This window comes from Myodes glareolus, chromosome 6 (genome assembly GCF_982192425.1).
Source record: "Myodes glareolus chromosome 6, mMyoGla1.1, whole genome shotgun sequence".
Taxonomy (NCBI): domain Eukaryota; kingdom Metazoa; phylum Chordata; class Mammalia; order Rodentia; family Cricetidae; genus Myodes; species Myodes glareolus.
This window is the reverse complement of record NC_142031.1, coordinates 7,331,060-7,351,882: the sequence shown is the minus strand read 5'-3', so window position 1 is coordinate 7,351,882 and position 20,823 is coordinate 7,331,060. Positions and strand designations below refer to the sequence as shown.

Sequence of the window (20,823 nt, the reverse complement as noted above, 5' to 3'; positions counted from 1 at the left end):
GATTAAAGGCACCACGACTGCCCGGCGACTTAATTAATTTAAAAAATTTTTTAAACAAGCTTGAATGAAAGTGCTCTGTATGGATGGATAATGCTACTCCCAGAAGCCATAGGTCTCTAAGCAGTAATCCCAGGGTCAGGCATGGAGTCTCTCCCTGTGAGCTGCTGGCCAGGGAGCCACAGAGGCTCCAGAAACAGTGGAGGCCTATTGCATTGGATTGCTCCTGATCAGCCACCCACAATATTGCCGAAGACACCACCGCACACTGAAATGCATCACACCGCCAAATCAAACTGGAACTGAGCCAGCAGCTTCCTCGCTCCTGGACAACGAAGCCTCATGAGGTGCTGTGCAGGCTGCTGGGTAGGAACACTCAAGAGGCTAGAGCAGTGGCTCAGTGGTTAAGAGCATGGGCTGCTCCTCCAGAGGACCTGAGTTCAATTCCCAGCACCCACATGGCAGCTTACAACTTCCTGTAACAACAGTTCTAGGGGATCCAATAGCCTCATACAGACATACATGCAGGCAAAACTCCAATGCACACGAAATAAAAATAAATAAGTCATTAAAAAAAATCACGGAAACCTCATCAAGTGTTCCTCAGCTCCAAATTCTGTGAGAGACGCTGACTGACTCAAAACAAAACAAAGACCATAATAGAAGCAGGTGGAAAATAATAGTGGGAGATACGAGACTTTGATTTTTGACATCCACACACATGTGCACACACAAACAATATGTGCACATATAACTGTTGTATAGCAGTTTCCTCCAAGATTATAACCTGTCTTTGTAGAGAGCTCCTTAAGATACAGGATGTTAAGCTGGGGCAGTGCTGGGCATATCCCTTTAATCCCAGCACTCAGGAGACTGAGGCAGGTGGATCTCTGTGAGTTCAAGGCCAGCCTGATCTACAGAGTAAATTCCAGGACAGCTAGAGCTACATAGAGAAACCCTGTCTTGAAAAAAAACAAAACCAACCAACCGAGCCAAACAAAAAAAGATACAGGCCAGGTGGTGGTGGCTCACACCTTTAATCCCAGCATTTGGGAGGCAGAGGCGGGTGGATCTCTGTGAGTTTATTCTATGGAGCTAGTTCCAGGACTTCTAAGGCTATACAGAGAAAACCTGTCTCGAAAAAACAAAAAAAAAAAACAAGACACAGGATGTTAAAGTGGAGTTGAAGCAACTGTATGTTTCAAGGGAAGATGAAATGTTCCATTCCACAGCTGAACTCATTAAGCTCAGGAGGTAAATAATTCACTGGCTTCAGGAAGTTCCTGAAGTTGATCAGATTCACTAGGCTCCTCCCTTCCCAAGCATACATAGGCAGTAAGAGCTGCCTAGAAGAGGCATGGGCCGCTGAGCTGCAGGGAAAGACCATTCTCCAGCCTGCTCAACTGCCTCCAGATTGTGCAGTGTGTCCCAGGTTTCCAGCTTTTGTGAGCTGATACTCAGGGTGGCGTGATACACCAGTAAGATTCATTTGGTTTTACCAAGTTGAATTTGGGTAGATGTTTGGCCTGTGGTTAGCCCCCTGTCTGAGAGGGGTAGGTGCTTGCTCAAGTCTCCCCAGGAATAGTGCCATACCACAACAATACACAAAAGTTTATTGCATTTTAATTTTTGTCTTTTTTAGCTTTATTTTTAAATAGGAAATGCTTCATAAATTTGTATGTCTTCTTTGGGTCGGGGCCATAATTCCTATATCATTTCAATTTTAGTATACAACTTTTATTTTTTTATTTATTATGTATACAGTATTCTCGGGATTCTGTCTGCATGTATGCCTGCAGGCCAGAAGAGGGCACCAGATCTCATTACAGATGGTTGTGAGCCACCATGCGGTTGCTGGAAATTGAACTCAGGACCTTTGGAAGAGCAGGCAGTGCTCTTAATCACTGAGCCATCTCTCCAGCCCCCTAGTATACAACTTTTAATTAGTAATTTATACAGGTGTATGCCTATTTTATGTGTATCATGTGTAGTGCCCTTGGACACTAGAAGAGAGTGTTGAATCCCCTAGAACTCAAATTTCAGTCATAGGTGGGCTACCTGATGTGGGTGCTTGGAACCAAACCCAGGTCCTCTGCAAGATCAGCTAGTGCTCTTAACCACCAAGTTTTTCCACAGCTAATTTTTATCTTTTTCAACTATATGTATATGTGATATATGTATATCAGAGTGTGGTTTTGTACATGCAGTGCTCACAGAGGTTCCCTGGAGCTGGAGTTAAGGTGGCTTGTGAGCCATTTGTCATGGACACTAGGAATCAAACTTGGGTCTTCTGCAAGAGCAATATGTCCTCCTAGTCACTGAGTCATCTCTCCAGCCCCTCCCAAGGGGAAGGGGGAAATGTACAGAAGAGGGTGGAATAAAGAACAAAAGACACTGGAAGGTGGAGAAGCGGTTAAAGGAGAGCCTCTGAACTGACAGCACCCTTTGTAAACGGTGAGTTAAAACATTTTAAACCAGGGGCTGAAGAGATGGATGGCTCAGCTGTTGAGAGCACTTGCTGCTTTTGTAGAGGACCAGAGTTCAGTGTCCAAACTCACATGGCTGCTCACAACCATCTGTAACTCCAGTTTCAGGGGACCCAATGGTTAGATATACATGCGTTACACAAACAGGAATGTAGATGCACACATAAATCTTTCAAAAAATAAATACTAGAAATGAGACCACACTTAAACATTCACGTCCCTTTAAAAGGATTTCGGATACCAAAAGCAATTAGTGTTTTGCTTAAAACGTCTATTACCCCTTTCTACCCTCTCCAGATACAGCAACATATTTTATCACAGGCCCTGGGCACTCCAGGCTACACAGATCCCAGGCTAGGCCACAAATCTGAGAACCTAAGTAGTTTCAAGGTACACGCCTCTAAATAGTCTGCAACCTCTTCCATTTCAGATTCTTTCGGGGTTCTGGGTCAACTAGCCTCAGCGAAGAGTCTACCCTATATAACTCCCTCGGAGCCCACAACGCCTGCTCCTCCCCTGGGTTCTCCTTACGGAGTCAGCTACTACCCGCCCACCGGGAGACCCCGCCTCCGAGCCAAGATGCCCAATGAGCTGCCTTCCTCGCAGTGAGGCTCCGGACTCCGCCCTCCAGCCAGCCCCGCAGGAAGCGTTAACCAATACCGGGCTCCCTCCCCCATCGGACTCCACCCCTTCAGGTCCCGCCCCTCTCCGGCACCGCCCCAGGGGCGTGGCCTCCGCCGCGCCTCCGCCGAGCGCGCGGAGCCCAATGCCGCCCCCTCCGCCGGTCCCTCCTCCGGCGGCCTGGCGCCTCCCTCCTTCCCCGCCGCGGTGACTCACGGAGAGGCGGAGGCTGAGGCGGCCGCTCCTGCTGCTGCTGCTGCCGCCGCCGCGGCTGCTGCTCCGGCTGAGCGCGCCCCGGAACAGGCCGCCGCGCTCCGGATCCACAGCCCCCGGCGCCGCGCTCTCGGGCGGCCCAGGTAAGCGCGAGGCCGAGCCGCGACCGCAGCACGGGGTCGGCGCGGCGCCGGGACACGGGGGAGCCGCCGGCCCTTTGTCTCCTGGGGAGGGGCCGCGGAAGGCACCTTCGACCCCACCGGGACCCACCGGACCGGCCCCGTTGGTGCGACGCCCTGGGCCTGAACCCGCCGTCCCCACCACGGCCGGCGCTGCTACCTCCCGCCTCAGACCCCTCTGCTACCTTCTTCCCTTTCCCTTGGGGTTCTCCTCCTCCACAGGTGTCCCAGTTGCTCACCCTCTGGGCCCGTGTGCTTGACATCGCCTGTCCACCCTCCTGGTCCCATTGCCCTGTCTCCTCTTTACCTCACGTACACCCCTCTCCCAGCATCCTGACTCTCCTTGTTTCCCCTACTAAATGCTGCCAAGGTCTCTCTGGTTGCCCAGCCTCCTTTCCTCCCTCTGTAGTTTGAATGCACTGTCCGCTCCCCCAGTACCACCTCTCCGTGGGGTTTTTAGAAGGTATATGTGAGAGACACATGGCTCATGTTCGCAGGGTACTTGTGAACATGAACCTGCAGGTTAACCACTTGGACCTCCAAACTGCCCTTAACCCCTCCTCTTTGCCACCCCATTAACGATGCACTTCCCTTTCTCTTGAGCCTGGAGCTCTGGACACCCTGCCTCTTGAGGCCCTGCAGCCCTTGCTTGCTCCTGTGTATGGAACTTGTCTGAGCAGTATCTCTGTCGGGTTAGCTTATGGGAAGGCCCAGGGGCATTGTGTTGGGCACAAATCAACAGTTTTATAACTAGTGAGACGTGTGGCTTGCAGCACTTCCTATCTGAGGATCTAACTATGCCCCTAGCTGTTAATTATTTTGTCTCCTGTTGCAGATCTCAAGGAAGTGTGCCTAGATAACTGCTGGATAAATTGAGGCACATAGTCTCTTGGTATGGGAGCTGGAGGCAAGTCAGTTTTTCTTGAGATTTACTTCTCAAGTGCGTTGGCTTCTGGCTCCCTGCTGCAACCACTGGGCTCTTGTTCCTGGCTGGAACCCTGTGATAACTGATCTCTTCTGCCATTAAGAGTGTTCGGAGATGCCAGAACTTCCTTGGATTCAAAGCAGGACTTTGAATCACAAATAAAGGTGCCAACTGTTAAGTGCCAGTGTGTCATTCATGGCTTCCTGGTAGAGTCAGTGTGGTCCGTGTGGACAGAAGTCCCTGCTGTGAGATGGAAATTCATTCATGAACTCCATGCTCTGAGGCTTACACAATCCTTGTCTTCTGGGAGATGACATTCCAAGAAGGAAAGAGGACAGATAATAGCGAGTAAATAAGTACGTGGCTAAAAGTCATTTCAGTGTGAAGTGCTGTGAAGGGGCCGGGCATTAAGAATCAACGACAGCCTGGATGTGATCACGCAGCATTTGGGAGGTGGCGGCAAGGAGATCAGAGCTCAAGGTCAACCTGATGTTCGCGAGACCCTTGCAGAGAGAGGGAGGGTGTTGGGAGAGAAAGAAAGAATCTGTAGGTTTAAAGAATACATTTTGTAGGTTATAGTATATTATCCGAAGAGTTAGAAGCCATTAGAGTCTGTTAAACATAAAGGTATTAAGATATGATCTAAGTTTTAAAGGATTGCTCTGGCCGCCATAAAGAGACGGAATTGTGGGGCGTGGAGGTGGAGGAAAAGGCACGAGTTGGTTGTTGAGATTGCCCAGCTAGAGATGGTAGTGATTTTGTATCTGGGTGATGGTAGTAGAAGGAAGGAACTAGAGCCAGCCCCGTCTGTGTGTGCCTCTGCCCCACACTGCTGGGTGCAGGGAGCCGGGAAGCAAACTCTGAAAAACAGAACTACAAGCTCCATGCAGCATAGAGAACATCTCCCGATCTGACTTCGCTCAAGTTGAGCTCAGCAGATCTCGTTGAGGCTCCACTGTGGGTCAGGCACTGTGTTAGATGCACTCAGGTGTGATGCGGCTCCTGTCTTTTGCAGTCTGGTGGACTCATGACTTAGCTCAGAGAGCGGTCACCATAGTGCAGCAGTGTGCTCATGGGATAGGCTACCCCTGTGATGGAAGAGAGCTTGTGGGCTTATAAATTAGAGGTGGAGGAGAGAGAACGCATTGGGCTTCCTTCCCATCTCCGGCTGCAGCATTTAAATGCAGGCATAGTGCCCTGCCTCTGTTGTGACGTGCTGGACAAAGACACTGAAGGGGCTAAGAATGCAGCTCAGTTAGAGGAAATGTGTGAGGCTCTGGGTTTGGTGCCCAGTACCCCCAGATTAAGAAATTTGTCTCTGAGCTGTCTGAGGCCAGGGTCTCCATTGGGATTGTCTTTCAGTGTTTGAGGTCAGTGACCTTTAATCCCAGCCCTTGGGAGGCAAAGACAAGCAAATTTCTGTGAGTTTAAGGCCAGCCTGATATACAGAGTGAGTTCCAGGACAGCCAGGAGCTATCGAGAGACTCTGAAGTTTAAAAAAAAAAAATCAAAAGATTAAAATTGTGAGAGGAGAAAGAAGAGGGAAAGTAATAAGTTAGGATGGTTTCATTACAGCAAGGGGACACCTGAGTGGCATGAACTTGAGCTATTTAACAGAATTAAACTTGTTCTATGCTGCTGTAATTCTATACATCACAGAGGCCTTCGGAGGTCACACATGTGGGCAGTGGGGACCTAGGGGCTGCACTCCTTGGAAATCCCGTAGCAGGCTGTGCCTTTCCTTTGGTACCTGTCACGTCCTCTGTTTCAGCTTCATGTATACATTAGCGTGTCTTGGAGCTGTCTGAGGCCACGGTCTCCGCTGGATTCATCTGTGTCTTTCACAGTGTTCGAGGTCGGTGACCCTGCACAGAGTGTAAAGGTGGACGGCCAGCAGTGCTGCCCATGCCCGTGTCTTTTCTCATCAGACTGCTTTCTCAGAGCGATCTGGGGGAAACCAAGTAGGCAGCCGTTGACTGTGCTCACTGGAGAGAGCAGCTCTTCCTAGATGGGGCTGTTCTCTGTCCAGCCCTGCCCCCCAGAGAACAGCTGCCGAGGGTGCTGACCACGGAGTTACTTAACACTCCACAAATATGAGATGTAGCTCTTAATTAGAGCGCGAACTTTATACTGAGACTCTGGGCTTGGATCTCGGTTCTGCCGTCTTTGACTCTGTGAGAGCTTCAGAACATTATTAACCTCTCCATGTCTGAGCTTGCCCCGTCTGTAAAGTAGTGCTTCTTCCCTTGTCGAGTTGTTGAAAGGGTTAAATTAGCGAGACCTATTCAGTGCCCAGGATGGCACCTTGTATTTAATGTTTGCTTCATTGAACTGTTAGCTATTGTTTCACTTTTTAAAGGATTAGGGCTGGGGAAATGGCACAGATGGTAAAGTGTTTGCTGTACAAGAGTAAGGACTGGAGTTTGGATACCCAGAACCCACACCAATGCTGGGTGGGTGTGGTGGCCTGTTGTAACTCCCCAGAGTAAGCCTGCTAGCCAGACTAGCTGTAGGAGGCTTTGGCCTTGATTGAGAGACCCTGCCCCAATGAATGAGCAATCAAAGATAATCCCAGGCATTAACTTTGGGTTACCTCATGCATATGCACACACACAGAAACCTCCACACATGCAAAGCATGCATGTACGTGCACACCACATACATGAAACTAGAAAAAGAAAGTTAGTTAATTAGTGTGGTGTGAGGTGTGTGTGCGTGCACCCACAACACTCGGGAGTTGGTTCTCCCTCTTTTATGTGGGGTCTGGGGTTGAACTCAGGTCACTGGGCTTCAGGCAAGTGCTTTCACATGCCGAGCCTCCATCAGCCCTGTTATTCCATTTTTCTTTCATCTATTTCTTACTTCCTGTGAGAATTTAAGCTCTTCTAGAACAGAGTTTGTCTTTGCTTATTATGGTCCAGTTCAGCAGATGTTCGGTAAATCATTGTTTAGTTGAAGCTGGGCATGATGGCACACACTTTTAATCCCAACATGCAGGAGGAAGAGGCAGGAGGATCTTTGTGAGTTTGAGTCTGAGGCCAACTAGGGAGGACCACATAGTCGAGGTCCTCTTTCAAAAAAAAGTTAAAATAACTGACACCAGACACCAGTCACTACTCTGTGTTGCAGATGTAGCCAAGATTCATGGTCTAATGGAGTTTAATTTTTAAGATCTAGTTTCTTATTTCTTTAGTTTTGCTGAAAGCTAAACTTCAGGCCTCAGATATGCAAGGTGGGGACGCCCCTACTCAACTGCTGCCCAGCCCCATTTGGTGCTTCTTCTACTGAGCCTGTCTCCTAGTCGGTCAGTTTTGTAGCTCAGTGGTAGCGCACACACTTAGTATGCCTGAAGCCCAGGGTTCTATGTTTAGCAACGAAGAATAAAACAAAAAATAAATAAGTGAGCAAAAGACTGTAGGATGTTGAGCTGGGGCGTGATGTCATCCCAGGGAGATCAGGAGCTCAAGGCTGTCCGCAGCTTCATGTATGAGACTTTGTCCCAAACAAAGAACATAGAATGTTGAGGAAATAAACGTGGTTATAGTTGAGACAGGATGAGTGTGAGGGTCTAGCTAGTTCTGAGGAGTGACTTTGGAATGATGACTTGGTGAACCAAAGGGACAGCTTTGTAGACAGCAAAGTAATGGGGGGCTGGAGTGTGGTGAGCAGTCAGGGCTGGATGGTGGCTGTGGTAGGAATTTGGGGTTCTCTTGGATTCTGTACAGTAAGAACTTGCTGCACGGGACCTTTTCCTGGAGCTCTCAGATGTCTGAATGCATCCTTGGAGAAGAAGCAGGATGCTAGCAAGAACAATTGGGGTAGGAGCCTCTTGTTTTGGCCTGCAGGGTCTGATTGAATAACACTCAGGTAATCTAGGAGTCACAGACTAGGCTGACCAAGCCCTAGAGACTCAACTGAGCTTTCTTTCCTCCTGGAATCTGCAAATCGGCAAGCATTGCCTAGTGCTAAGGCACTGGGTGAGCATGGCCCGCCCTTAGCTCCTTGCCCTCCAGCAGAGGATGTCTCATGGGCTCTGGTTTAAGCTATGTAAATTAGTCCTCCCTCCCTCTTTTCTCTGCCCATGTTCCTCCTCCTCCTCTTTGTTATTATTATTATTATTTATTATTTTGCAGTGCTTAAATCTAACCCAGGGTGTTGCACATATTAAGCAAGTGCTACCCTCAAGCCGCTCTCCCAGCCCCAAGCTTCTGATAGATCATGATTGAATAGGTAGCTTTCCTGACTCCTCTTTGCTTCTACACTCATGCCAAGTATCAGCAGGCCTGCTGCGGAGTCAGGCACGCTGTCGCCTCTGAGCGCCTGCTGTCTGGTCACCTGATGAGAACACAGTGATGTCTAGAAAGCACTGGCCTTCTTTGCTGTGAATGGAGCAGAATTGGAAACTTATTGCAGTCAGAGAGAAGCGGGCAGAGGCACAGCTCACTGGGAACTGAGCTGGCATCTGGCCTGATGCAGCGGCCAGCTCCCAACCTCCCTCAGGCATGCCATTGTCCATTATGAGCATGATGCCGCATGCCTGCCAACCTTGAGAGGCCAAAGGCGTTAGCAGGGATCAAACCAGTCTCCTGTTTTGTAAGTCACACTCGGGGTCCTGAGGCATTTCATTGACAGTCTGAAGCCCGATTAGTCACATATTGTCTGTGTAGGTGCAACCTCCAACTCGTGTCGCAGGGCTTCTTATGAGAGTAAGAATGACGTGTGCTTATTTAGAAGATGAGAAAGTGAGCGGCAGTGACGTTTCTGTCCATTGTCTCATTTGAGCTTCTCTATGGTTTTGGAAATGCGTAGTTATTACTACTTATATAACCGGAAGTGGAGGCCTGGAAAGGTTAGCAAGCTTCTTTGTGGTTCAGCTCATCCTGGACAGAGAGCTGGCTCTCTGGCTGTGGTAAAGGTTTGAATCCTAAGCCCTTTTCTCTTGAGGGGGCTAATTAACCTTCCTGTACTCACTTTCCCTGATGGTAAATGGGAATAGTGATACTTAGGCTTGAACTTGGTGTATGAGAGAGGACTGGGCTCCAGCTGTGGATTTGCTCAGTTATTAAAGGCCTGTTACCCTCTGGTCCTCCACAAAGCCTTCCTGTGCTTGGAATAACTGCACTAAAACATTGTTCTCCTCCTTCGGAAGTTTCTGAATGACTGAGGGTCACCAGTGAGTCTATTTTTTATAGTTGTGTTCTGTGTAAGCTTCTGTAAGAAGTGTGTAAACTGTGTGTCATACATGATGGAAGGCCGCTGATGTCAGGGTCTTATGTGGAGCGGAAAAAGCTGATCCCTAATCTTGTTCTGATGCCATTTGTCATTCAAGCCAAGACCAGAGATCGAGAAGTAGCTGTCTCCTACTTGTCCATCTTTCTTCTAATGAGCTGTTACTTCAGTTAATGCCTAGTTGGGGACTGGGAACATAGGTCAGCCAGTACAATGCTTGCCTGGCTCGTAAGTGCTGGGACTACTGTGGTAGATAGCAAAAGTATCACCGAAAGGCTGTCTATTGGAGTCATGTGGGTCAAAAACACGAGGGTGTTTCGAATTCTCGGGAACAGACCAGGGGTAGAGGTTTTAGAGGTGCACAGACCTGGTGCCACATGGGAAGAAGAACAAGGGAAGAGTTAACAGCCCAGCGCCTTTGTGTCTGGTGACAGATGTGACATTTAGTATCTAACGGATAGCCACAAGAACACCTTGGAGGCCAGGGTTAGCCAGACCTTGCTTCCATGGTGGGCATGCTGGTGCGTTCCTGTGATCCCAGCACTTAGGAGCCTGAGGCAGAAGGTAAAAGAGGGTAAGAACAGTCTTGGCTGCATAGCTAGTAAGAGATCAGTCTGAGTGGCTGTCAGGTGCTGTCAGGAAGGAAGGGAGTTGCTTCCCCCTTAAAGGGTTACTTTGACCTTGGAGGCAGAGGCAGACAGATCTCTGAGTTTGAGGCCAGTCTAGTCTATGAAGAGAGTTCTAGGATAGCCAAGTCTGTTACATAGAGAAATCCTGTCTCAAAAAGAAGAAGGGAGTGGTGGCCTGAAACTCGCTGTGTAGACCAATCTGAACTCACAGGAGATCCACCTGCCTCTGCCTTTCTGTGTGAGACTATTGTGTGTATTGCCACGCCAGGCCACCTGTTGTGTTTCAGTAGCCATTGCCTTTCCTTGACTCTGCAGGATTCTCTTCCTACCAGTCAGGTTCCTCTGCTGCCAACTTCAGACACAGGCACATGGTGGTGGGTGGGCTGTGGGGCCCACTGCTGCGCCCACAGAGTTCACCATGGAGCTTGCGCATGTGGAAACCCATGCGTTTATTGCCCCTGTTTCAGGTCAATATGCGCGAAATGGGGTGGGGGCAAGATTCTTCTTCCTCAAATCTGCCCATCTCCTCAGAGGTCAAGGTAAGGGAGATCCACTAGGTTATATGAAGGCACACAGTGTTCCTTCCCCCTCCAGTTTGGCCAGGTCGAGGGAGCAAAGGACTGGAGAGGTAACTTCCCACATTTGGAGGGAGAGAGGAAGGTAGAAGGTCATAGTACAGCCCTCCTGGGCTAATGGGCTACCCCGCCCCCAGACTTTGACTGGGGCAGAATCTGTCTGATTAGAAGATGGGCCCAGAAAGGACACCAGGTCACTCAGTGCCCCTGCACTTCTTCAAGTGAGGTTAGAGCCTGTGGTGATGCTGTGGCAGTCAGAAGAATGTGACCCACTTCTGCTGCCTCTTCTGTGTAGGGAGCTGGGCCGTAGGCTTTGAGACAGGCTCCAATTAAGCCTTTCTCGGGCCTGCGTGTCACCTAAGTGTCTAACCACATGTTTCCTGCTGCTGGGTCCTGTGGTCCTTGTCCCTAAACTGAGCAAGCAAATGAGCTTACCGCCTGTTATTCTGCAACCTTGGACTCCACCAGTGGGGTTTCCTGTGGAGATCAGGGTCCTTCATGGATCAAACACCTCTCACTGTGTGGTCCCACCCCTGTTCTTCCTGCTAAATCATGAGGCCAATCGTGAACCAGTTTCCAAGGAGATGGTTAGCCCTGCCCATACCTAAGTCTCAGCATGCTGCCCTAGGCAGCCCAGCTTCCCAGAGACCCATCCCAGCCATCTCCGTCTCTGCCCGCATTGCAGGACTGGAAAAATAAGACCCACTTCTAGTTTCTGTCAGATGGCAAGTATTTAATGCCCTTTTGCTTGTTATATGTCTCGTGTGTGTAAGTGGGGGCTACTGATGTAAACACACAAAGGTATGACTATTGCTAGTATAAAACCTAGTAAATCTGTTCTCTGATTGGTGGCGTTTTCTTTATGAAGGCCACAAAAGGTGGGAACTGCAAAGGTCAGTCGTGGCTAAGCTGTGTGAATCCTTCCCTCACTATGCTTTTCTTGATTTCTAGACTGAGGAAGAGGGGTCTCTCATCCTGTCTGTCAATGTTGATGACAGTGTGTGCAGGCTTAGGAACTTGGCCTTCCTCTGGCCAGTCACTGGGACTGGAGAAGATGGGGTGCAGGTGGTTTTCAGAAGGATGTGGTGGGGCTTTCAGGCAAACAGCTGGCTGTGAGGCATCCCTCCTTCCCATTTCCTCTTTCTCAGCATAACCCCACAGAACTCAGTGGGGTGCAGACAGCTAATGCTGAGCTGGGATTACCTCCTCCTGCCACTGTCACCTGAGAGGCCTCAGGCTGTCTATTCTCGTTGCACTTTGGGTAGTGACCAGTTACATTCACTCCTTGATCTCTGCAGAGCAAGGACTTCTGAGGCCTCTCGGTACAATGGGTGATACCAGACACTGCCCGGGACCTGCGGGCCCACTCAGATGCAGTGTGCTCATTTGTCTTGGTCATTGGACCCTTGGTCGTTCCTCTTTCTTTTTTTAAAGATCTGTTTTTTTAAATTCTGTGTGTATGAGTGTTTTTCCCCTGTGTATGCATGTACACCATGTGTGTACCTGGTACCCAAGAAGGCAGAGCAGGGCGTTGGATCCTCTGAAACTGGAGTTACAGATGATTTTTAGCTGTCATTTGGAGGCTGAGACCTCTAATCAGTGCTCTTATCTGCCGAGCCATCTCACAGGAGGAGGACAGGTCCTCTGGCATTCTATACACACAGGCTTCTAATGATTTAAGGCTTTTGTTGGGAAATGTGACAATCTTTGGCGAGTGACTTTAATTTAAAACCAGAAATGTTTGCCAGTTTTGCCAGGGACTTCTGCTCCCTTTTTGAGGCTTGGTGGTTTGGGGAATGAGGGATGTCACTACATGTGGGTGGTATGGCTTTAGCTCCTGAGCTGGATTACCAGGGTGCATGTCCAGTTCTGAGTAGATCCACAAACCTATTGGCAGTAGGGACAGTTCCTTGGAAGCCTCCTGCCAGTCCCTGCGGCTTCCAGTCGTGTTTCTGATCACTTTTCTGAGCTTGCTTTCCCTTGGAAGCCCTGCTGTCAGCCCCGTCCTACCTCCGTTTTGCTGTCACAGAGCTAGCTCCTTGGAGCATGCACTGCCTGGTCGCTCCTCACCAGAGCCACGGCCCGCACTGCCCATGCCTTCAGGATGGACAAGGCTTTGTGACCCCTCTTCAATGATCTTGGTGCCATGTCCCAGTTATTGAAGAAACACCTGGGAGATCCCGAGGGCATCTGTGTTGGAAACAGCCTGTCAGCAGCTGGGGAGGAAGGAAACTAAGTCCTCAGCAGCTAATGAAGGGGAGGGCTCCTCCTTCCTTGGATTATGTCCTGTTCCGAGGTAGCTGGGGACGGAGGAAAGGGAAGCTTGCTGGCTGTGGCTCAGCAGAAGTGTTCCCCGGAGGCCTTCAACTGCGTTATTAGGAATGTGAGAACTGAAGTAGGTACCTGTGTCTTAGCACAAATTCCCACGTTCCTGTATGCTAAGATTCTGTTCATTAGAAAGAGGCAGGGACCCTACAACTTAGGGTGGTCACTAGGAGCCAGCCCAGGAGGTCACCCTGAGGTTATAAGTTGGACCTGAGAATGCAGAATTGTCATTCCCAAAGCTGGGCAAAGAAATGGGCAAAGAGCCTGCTGTCTCTGGGGACACAAGTAATGGTAATGAGCCCTCATGCCACAAGCCAGCCTATTGATTTAATGTTCTAGCCCCAGTGGTAGAAGGCTTGGGGCATTCTGGGCCATCGGAGGTGGCTTGGGAGATCAAGGCAGAAGACCTGTGGAAAGATGTTTCTATTTGTTTGATTGATTATTTCATGTATATAAGTGTATGTCTGTGCACCGTGTGCATGCCTGGTGCCCACAGAGGCCAGAAGAGGGCATCAGCTCCTTTCGGTTGGAGTTAGAGATGGAAGTGAGCTGCCTGTGCATTCTGGGAGTTGAACCCAGATCCTTTGGGAGAACAGTCAATAATTTTAAACACTGAGCCAGGGAAGTGATTCTTGAAGCAGTGGGCTGCTCTCGGTGTGTCTGGGGAGAGAGACCCTGTGGTCCTGTGAGGCTTGGACTGGCTACCCAGGCCTGCTTTTGAGGTGGGCTTGGCCCATGATGGTGAAGGCCACTGAGTAGGTCTATGGCTCAGCGAGGAGACTATATGCAGTTTACAAAGAAACTGGAATGGCCTTTCCGTGTAAATCACAACACCATCCTAGTTTCCTCCTTCCCCTCTAAAACACTTGTGTTTCTCAGCAGAAGAAAGGCCTCCTCTGCTATCCGTTTTCGGGGCAGAGGATTTCTTCTGTTGTCCTTGCTTAGCATACTTCCTGCCAGGACCCAATTCTGGTAGAAGACCTTCTGGGTTGGGGTTCTCTGGCAGTGCAAGAGGTGTTGTACACTCTGGGGAGCTGAGGGACTTGCTTATAAATAGGCCAGGGCCCCAGACTCCATGTCACCCACCCCTCTGGGCTTGACAGGCTGATGGTCCTGGGACAGGTTAGATGAGAGGAAGATCCGAGCCGGATCCTGTAGGCGAGCTGGTTCCTGACTTAGGGTCTCAGACCATGACTTGGCCGGGTTTCAGTGTGCCAGCTGTCCTCTAGGGAGGGAAAAAAGAACTGTGCACTTCTTCCCTTCATCTCTGTCTCCTCCCATGCAGAAAAGAGACCTCTCTGGTTCTCGGTCAGAACTCTGGAGCCTAGGGACAGAGCTCAGAGACTGGAGCAGTTGAGATGCTTCCTTAGCTCAACATCCTCTTCCTGTGTGCTTTGTTCTCTGCTGACATACCAGGGCCTGATGCCTTGCTGTGGACAGTGGCTTACAGTCTCTTAAGGGCTGGAAAGGACAGCATGCTCAAGGGGACATTTTCAGTCCAGCTGGGCCAGAATTACAAAAGTTAATGAATTAAATCAAAACTAAGCTAATGCTTAATATTCAATTATAGGAATATATATATTATATATATACATATATATACATACAATATATATATGCATGCTTGCGTACAAGCTCCCATCAGCTTTTGATGTTTGAGGATATCTGAAGTGTCAAATAGAAGAAGGAGCCATTGTGATGCTCTGTGTCTCTAGTCCCAGCTGTTCAGAAGGCTAAGGCAGGAGAATCATTTGAGTTTAGGTTCAAGGCCAACCTGATGACATAGCAAGACCCTGACCTCCACATAAGTAAGAACAATGAATTAAAATAGAATTGGTCCTGCATGGTGGTTGGCACTTTTCATCCCATCACTTGGAAGGCAGAAGGATCACGACTTTGAGACCAGGGTGGGCTACCTAGTAAGATCCTGCCTGCTTAACTGAGAAATACAGGGAGCAGTGAGATGTCCTGTGGAACCCACAGAAAGGTAGAAGGAGAAAACCAGTTCCCCAGAGTTGTCCTCTGAACTCCACACATTTTTGTTGTATTCATACGTCACACGTTAAAAATAAATTCATTAGTTAAGTTTTTTAAATCTTAAAAAGCTGAAACTTACAGGAGGTGTTGTTCTAGACTAGCCTTTTACTGGGTGCCAACAGTCTCAGCTGTCAGCTGTGTCGTCAGTTCAAGACCAGCCTGGGCTACGTGAAATCGAGTCTATAAAACAAAAATCTGTGAAGCAGAGACAGTTGAATCTCTGATTTTATGAACAGCCTGGTCTACATAGAGAGTTCAGGCCAGGAAGAACTTCACAGGAAAACCTTATCTTTGAAAAAAAAAAAAAGAATAAAGAGATGGCTGGAGAAGTGGCTCCTCAGGTTGAGAGCACTGGCTACTCTTCCAGAGGACCTGGTCAATTTCCAGCACCTACGTAGCAGCTCACAAATGTTTGTAACTCCAGTTATAGGGGATCTGATGTCCTCTTCTGGTCTCGTCTGGTGCCATACGTGCACACGTGTGCAGATATACATGTAGGCCAAACACCCATTCACGTAAAAATCTTTTTTTTAAAAATATTTTTATGGTTTATTTAACTTTATTTAATGTGCATTGGTGTGAAGGTGTCAGATCCCCTGCAACTGGATCTTCAGACAGTTGTGAGCTGCCGTGTGGGTGCTGGGAATTGAACCCGGATCCTCTGGAAGAGCAGTCAGTGCTCTTAAGCACTGAGCCACCTCTCCAGCCCCACATAAAAATCATTTAAGAGAGAGAGAAAGCCTTGGCCAGTAAAGGTTTTCTGTTACGGATTTTCTGTGAGTTCTATCTAATGGGAGGTGTGAGTCCACTGTAATGCATTTCTGAGAACAAGGCCCTGGGACAGCCTTAAACCACCCCCTGCTTGCCCTCAGCCACACTCTGGGTGCAGTGACCTGAGTAGACAGAGATGCAGGCAGAAGTGTAGACACGCATTGTGATATGGGCAGAGAACTGTCGTGAATTGGTGTCATGGATCAGGGCGGGAAGGAAGAATGTTTGAGGCTGAGGAAATAGATGCAAAGGCCCGGAGTAAGTAGAGCAGGGTGTGATTGGCAACTGTATGTGGCCATCAGACGGTATTTCTTGGCCTTGATTCCTGACTCTGATATAGTACAGTTGTGCCTTGTGTCCTTAGAGCCACCTGCGCACACTAAATTCTGCAGATGCTCAGCTTCCTTGTATAAATGATGTGTTTCACACCACTCGTGCACATCTTCCAGTAAACTTATAGCTCAGAGTGGCTTCAGACTCCATTAGTACCCTAGGATGATCTTGAATTTCTGATCTTCCTGGCTTCACCTCCTAAATTCTGGGATTATAAATGTGTGCACAGCTGGGCAGCGGTGGCGCATGCCTTTAAGCCCAGCACTCGGGAGGCAGAGGCAGGTGAATCTCTATGAGTTTGAGGCCAACCTGATCTACAGAGTAAATTTTAGGACAGGTCCAAAGCTACACAGAAAAACCCTGTATTGAAAACCAAAAAAGGAAGGAAGGAAGGAAGGAAGGAAGAAAGAAAGAAAGAAAGAAAGAAAGAAAATTAATAATAATAAGTGTGTACACCACACTCAGTTTTGTATGATTTTGTATGATGTTGGGGATCCAGCTCAGGTCTTCCATAGGCTAGGTAAGCACTCTGAACTGAGCCTCACCCCATGCCCTCCAGGATTCTTTATTTTTCTGATTTATTTATTTATTTGCTAAGCATAGTCTCACATTCTAGCACTTGAGAGAAAGAGGCAGGCTGATCTCTGTGAATTTGAGTTCAACCTGGTCTATATAGACTGTATATATGGTCTATACAGAGACCTTGTCTCAAAAAAACCTTATATAAACTGGGCAGTGGTGATGCATGCCTTTAATCCCAGCAGTCAGGAGGCAGAGGCAGATAGATTTCTGAGTTTGAGACTGGCCTGATCTACTAAGTGAGTTCCAGGACAGCCAAAGCTGTTACACAGAGAAACCATGTCTCAAAAAACAAACAAAATCTTTCATGGGCTAGCTCAGAAATTTAGAATGATTGGTATTGTTGTAGAGGACCCAAATTTGGTTCTGATTATTCAAGCCAGGTGGCTCTCAACCACCTCTAACTCCAGCTCCAGGGCATCTGATGCCTTCTTCTGGTCTCCACAGGCATCTGCATGTGTGCACTTGTACCTACACACAGATGCATAGACACATCAATAAAAATAAATCTTTTTTTTTTTAATGTTGGGGCTAGAAAGATGGCTCAGTGCTTAAGAGTATACTGCTTTTGCGGAAGACCTAAGTTGAGTTCCCAGCACCCATGTGATGTAACTCACAGATTTGTGAAACTCCAGCTCAGGGAACCTGAAGCCTTAGCGTCCTCGGTCACTGCACTCATATGCACATACCCATATATAGCACCCACAATTAAACTAAAATGAAAAATTTTGAAAAGCAAAATGTTCCTAGCTGGAAACAGTGGTACATGCCTTTAATCCCAGCACTCAGGAGGCAGAGGCAGGTGCATCTCTGTTAGTTTGAAACTAGCCTGGTCTACAGAGTGAATTCCAGACCAGTCAGCCAGGACTATGTAGTGAAATCCTATCTTTAAACAAACAAGCAACAAATAAATATATAAACAATGAAAGTCTTGTAGGGTTGGAGAACATAGCTCAGAGGTGTGAATGTGTGCATGTGTGAATCTGTGTTCCAGGACAAGAAAAATTATCTTTATACGGTACCAAATGTCTTCTGGAAGTGAAATTGCTCCCGTGAGAGCCACAATGTAGAAGGAATAATGGTGAGCCTGGAACTGTCCCCGCCCCTGCTATGGACAGGATAAAAGGGACCCTTTTGGCTTCTTTTGTAGCCCATTGCTGTTGGGAAATCTGTCTCCAGGTGGGACCTGGAGCCCTTTTGGTTTATGTGATGGTAGCCTTTGGAACCTTTACTGAGCCAGGCTCACTACACCGAAGGGAAGAGTCACACACATCTCCAGGGCTCTCATGGACTTTCTGGCCTCCCCATCCTGCTGTGCTGTGCATTTCTCCTGTGACAGGTTCGGAGTACTAGTTAGATTTCAGCACAGTCAGAGCCCTCACTGAAGGACCGTCCTGAGGGCTGTGAAGCCCAGTGAGTGGTGCTGCTGGGACTGGGACAGGTGGCAGCTTGGCTAGGGAGGGTAAACATGTTGTTAGAGTCACTGCTGTCCCAGACACCTGTGGCCAGAGAGACTGTGTCACCCCTGCATGGCCTCACAGCTGTTTCCTACTTGATGAAGGACCATGCACTGGGACTAAGGTGGGCCATCCTGGATGTGACTGAAGCCAGGGCCTTTGGAGAGCCAGTGCGTCCTCCCCCTTGCCCAGAAACAATCAAGGTTAATTGATGCCACGGAGCTTGTGCTTCTTAGGAACCAGACGAATGGGTCTGGAGAGATGGCCCAGAGCTTAAGAGCACAGACTGCTCTTTCAGAGGACCCAGGTTTGGTTCCCAGAACCCACGTGGTGGCTCACAACTGTCTGTGACTCTAGTTCCAGGGGTCCTGGCCTCTGAGAGTACTGTATGCTCTTGGTACACAGTCGTAAATCCAGGGGAAACATCCATACACATAAAAATAAAGAGATAAACACCCAGGCAACACCATGGGTATTTCCCGATGTAACCACAGTATAATCATTACACTAAACATGAATAGCCCTGACACAGTATTCTCATGTGTTACATGATCTCCAGTTGCCCAATAATATCCTTTGTTGCCCTGCCCTCTGCTTGTAGGATGCAGCTCAAAGCAGGGACTCAAATCCAGGCTCTGCTTTGGAGTCCTTTGTGGCCTTGGGCAGATTGCTTAGCTTCTCCCGATCCTTAGTTGCCTCACCCATAAAATGGAAATAATTTCTACCTTGCAGGCTTGTGAAGACTAAATTTAAATAAGACAATGTATAGAACATGACTGATTCCATTCCTGGCACTTGAAAAATGCCACAGCAGCAATCGTAATTATCATTGTTCTGCAGCATAGCCTGGCTTCATACAGCAGGAAGGAACTGGAGGCAGGTTTGAATTTGGGTTGACATCCTTGGGACAAATTCCTAATCCCAAACTCATTTCCCAAGAATGGCACTGCGCCCTGCAAACTGCGTAACTTGCCTGAGCCGTCATCAGGAGCCAAGTTGTTGCAGGTTAATTGCTAAGAATGGAGCAGGTGGAATTTTTCTGTGGCGCCCATGTTTATTACGTCCCTAGAGGACCTGAGGTGCTGCCCTGTGTGGGATTCCAGCAGAAGCCATAATTCAGTCCTCCTTCCTCTCCCTGACCTGGAACACATTTTTACTGATTTACATGAGGGTGAGAGAGGAGCCCACATGACCTGGGTTCAAATTCTGATTCAGGCTCAAAAAGCTGGGCAGTCCCGTGCAAATCATCATGGTGCGGTTTACAGGGTTGGTGGTGATAGAGATGGTGTGGCTTATTTACAGAGCCAGGGGAAGTGCTTTGCCTGCACCCTGTTTAATATAACGTTCTCAAATGGCCATGGTTTTGCTTCCCAGCGGACATGGTTTTGATCATCACGCCTTCAGAGGAGGTACCAGCATCTGGTAGGTAGAGGATGCTGGTGGTCATCTTACAGCACACAGGGCAGCCTGCAACAAGAACCCAGCCTGTTAACTGTCCTCGGGGTGATGCCCAGAGACTGTGAAACATCCCCAGTGATTGGGGCATAGGTGGTAGGAGGGAGCCCTCTCTAGATCTTCACCCCTTCCACTCCTATGAACCAGCTGGGGCCTGGTGGTCAGATTCAGAAGGGAAATGGAGAGAAAGAAGCTTGGAGATTTTAAGAATGTAGATTTTTAAATTTTTATGTGTATTTGTGTGTATTGTGTGTGGAAGCAGAGGACAGCCTGTAGAGTTCTCTCCCACAAATATAAGTTTTATATATATGTATATATAATATATATAATTTTACTTATTTAACCTGTATTTAGTTTATATTTATGTTTTATTATATATTTTGAAATTATATAATTCTATTTAATTTTTATTTTAAAATATATTTAAATATTTATTTAATGTATGACGCTATAGGCGAGTTCTGCTGTGGTGGCCCCGCTCCTCTGCCTCTTTAAAGAGAACTTTTTATCTTAGAACAGTCTCACTAAGTCTGGCCTTGACTCACTCTGTAGCCTGATCAGGCCTTGAAATTACAGTCCTCTGCCTCAGCCTCCCAAGGCCTACAGGCCTGCAGTGGTGTGACACTGCCTTCCTGTTTGCTGCTGTCATCCTCATGCCGCAGGTCAGGAGTCCAAGAAGGCTGTCCCTGTGAGAGCCCCACTGTGCACCCTCACGCTTCCCCCACAGAATGTGGGTCCTGAGGTCTGTCAGCACAGTGGGTCCCCAGCCTGGGGTCTTCCCTGCACCATCCTTCTCTAAGACTCTTACAGCACCTCTGCCTTCACCCTGTGCACGTATTGATAGAGTAAATGCACACATTTCCCCAACGCCACTCGCTGTTGTCAGGGACCAGGTGCGGCCCTGGTGCCTGGCAGTCAGTCACAAAGCCCTACACTGGCTTGACACAAAGTTTTCTTGTTCCCACTTTGCTGGACCCTTCCCTGCTTGTTTGGGCTCACTGGTGTTGGTTAG

General features: G+C 48.4%; 1 protein-coding gene across 3 annotated transcripts in view; it reads left to right on the top strand.

The window, feature by feature from the left end:
* The first annotated feature begins 3,320 nt into the window (after nt 1-3,320).
* The window catches only part of Ctnnbip1 (catenin beta interacting protein 1), a 47,553-nt gene continuing 30,050 nt past the window's right edge, over nt 3,321-20,823 (top strand). Inside the window, exon 1 of one of the 3 annotated variants that reach the window (XM_085690261.2) lies at nt 3,321-3,460. The gene's annotated coding sequence lies outside the window, so the exon portion shown is untranslated. Of the gene's footprint in view, nt 3,461-11,557; nt 11,580-20,823 lie in introns of those variants that run through there. The other 2 variants (XM_085690263.2, XM_085690262.2) reach the window with 2 other exon arrangements.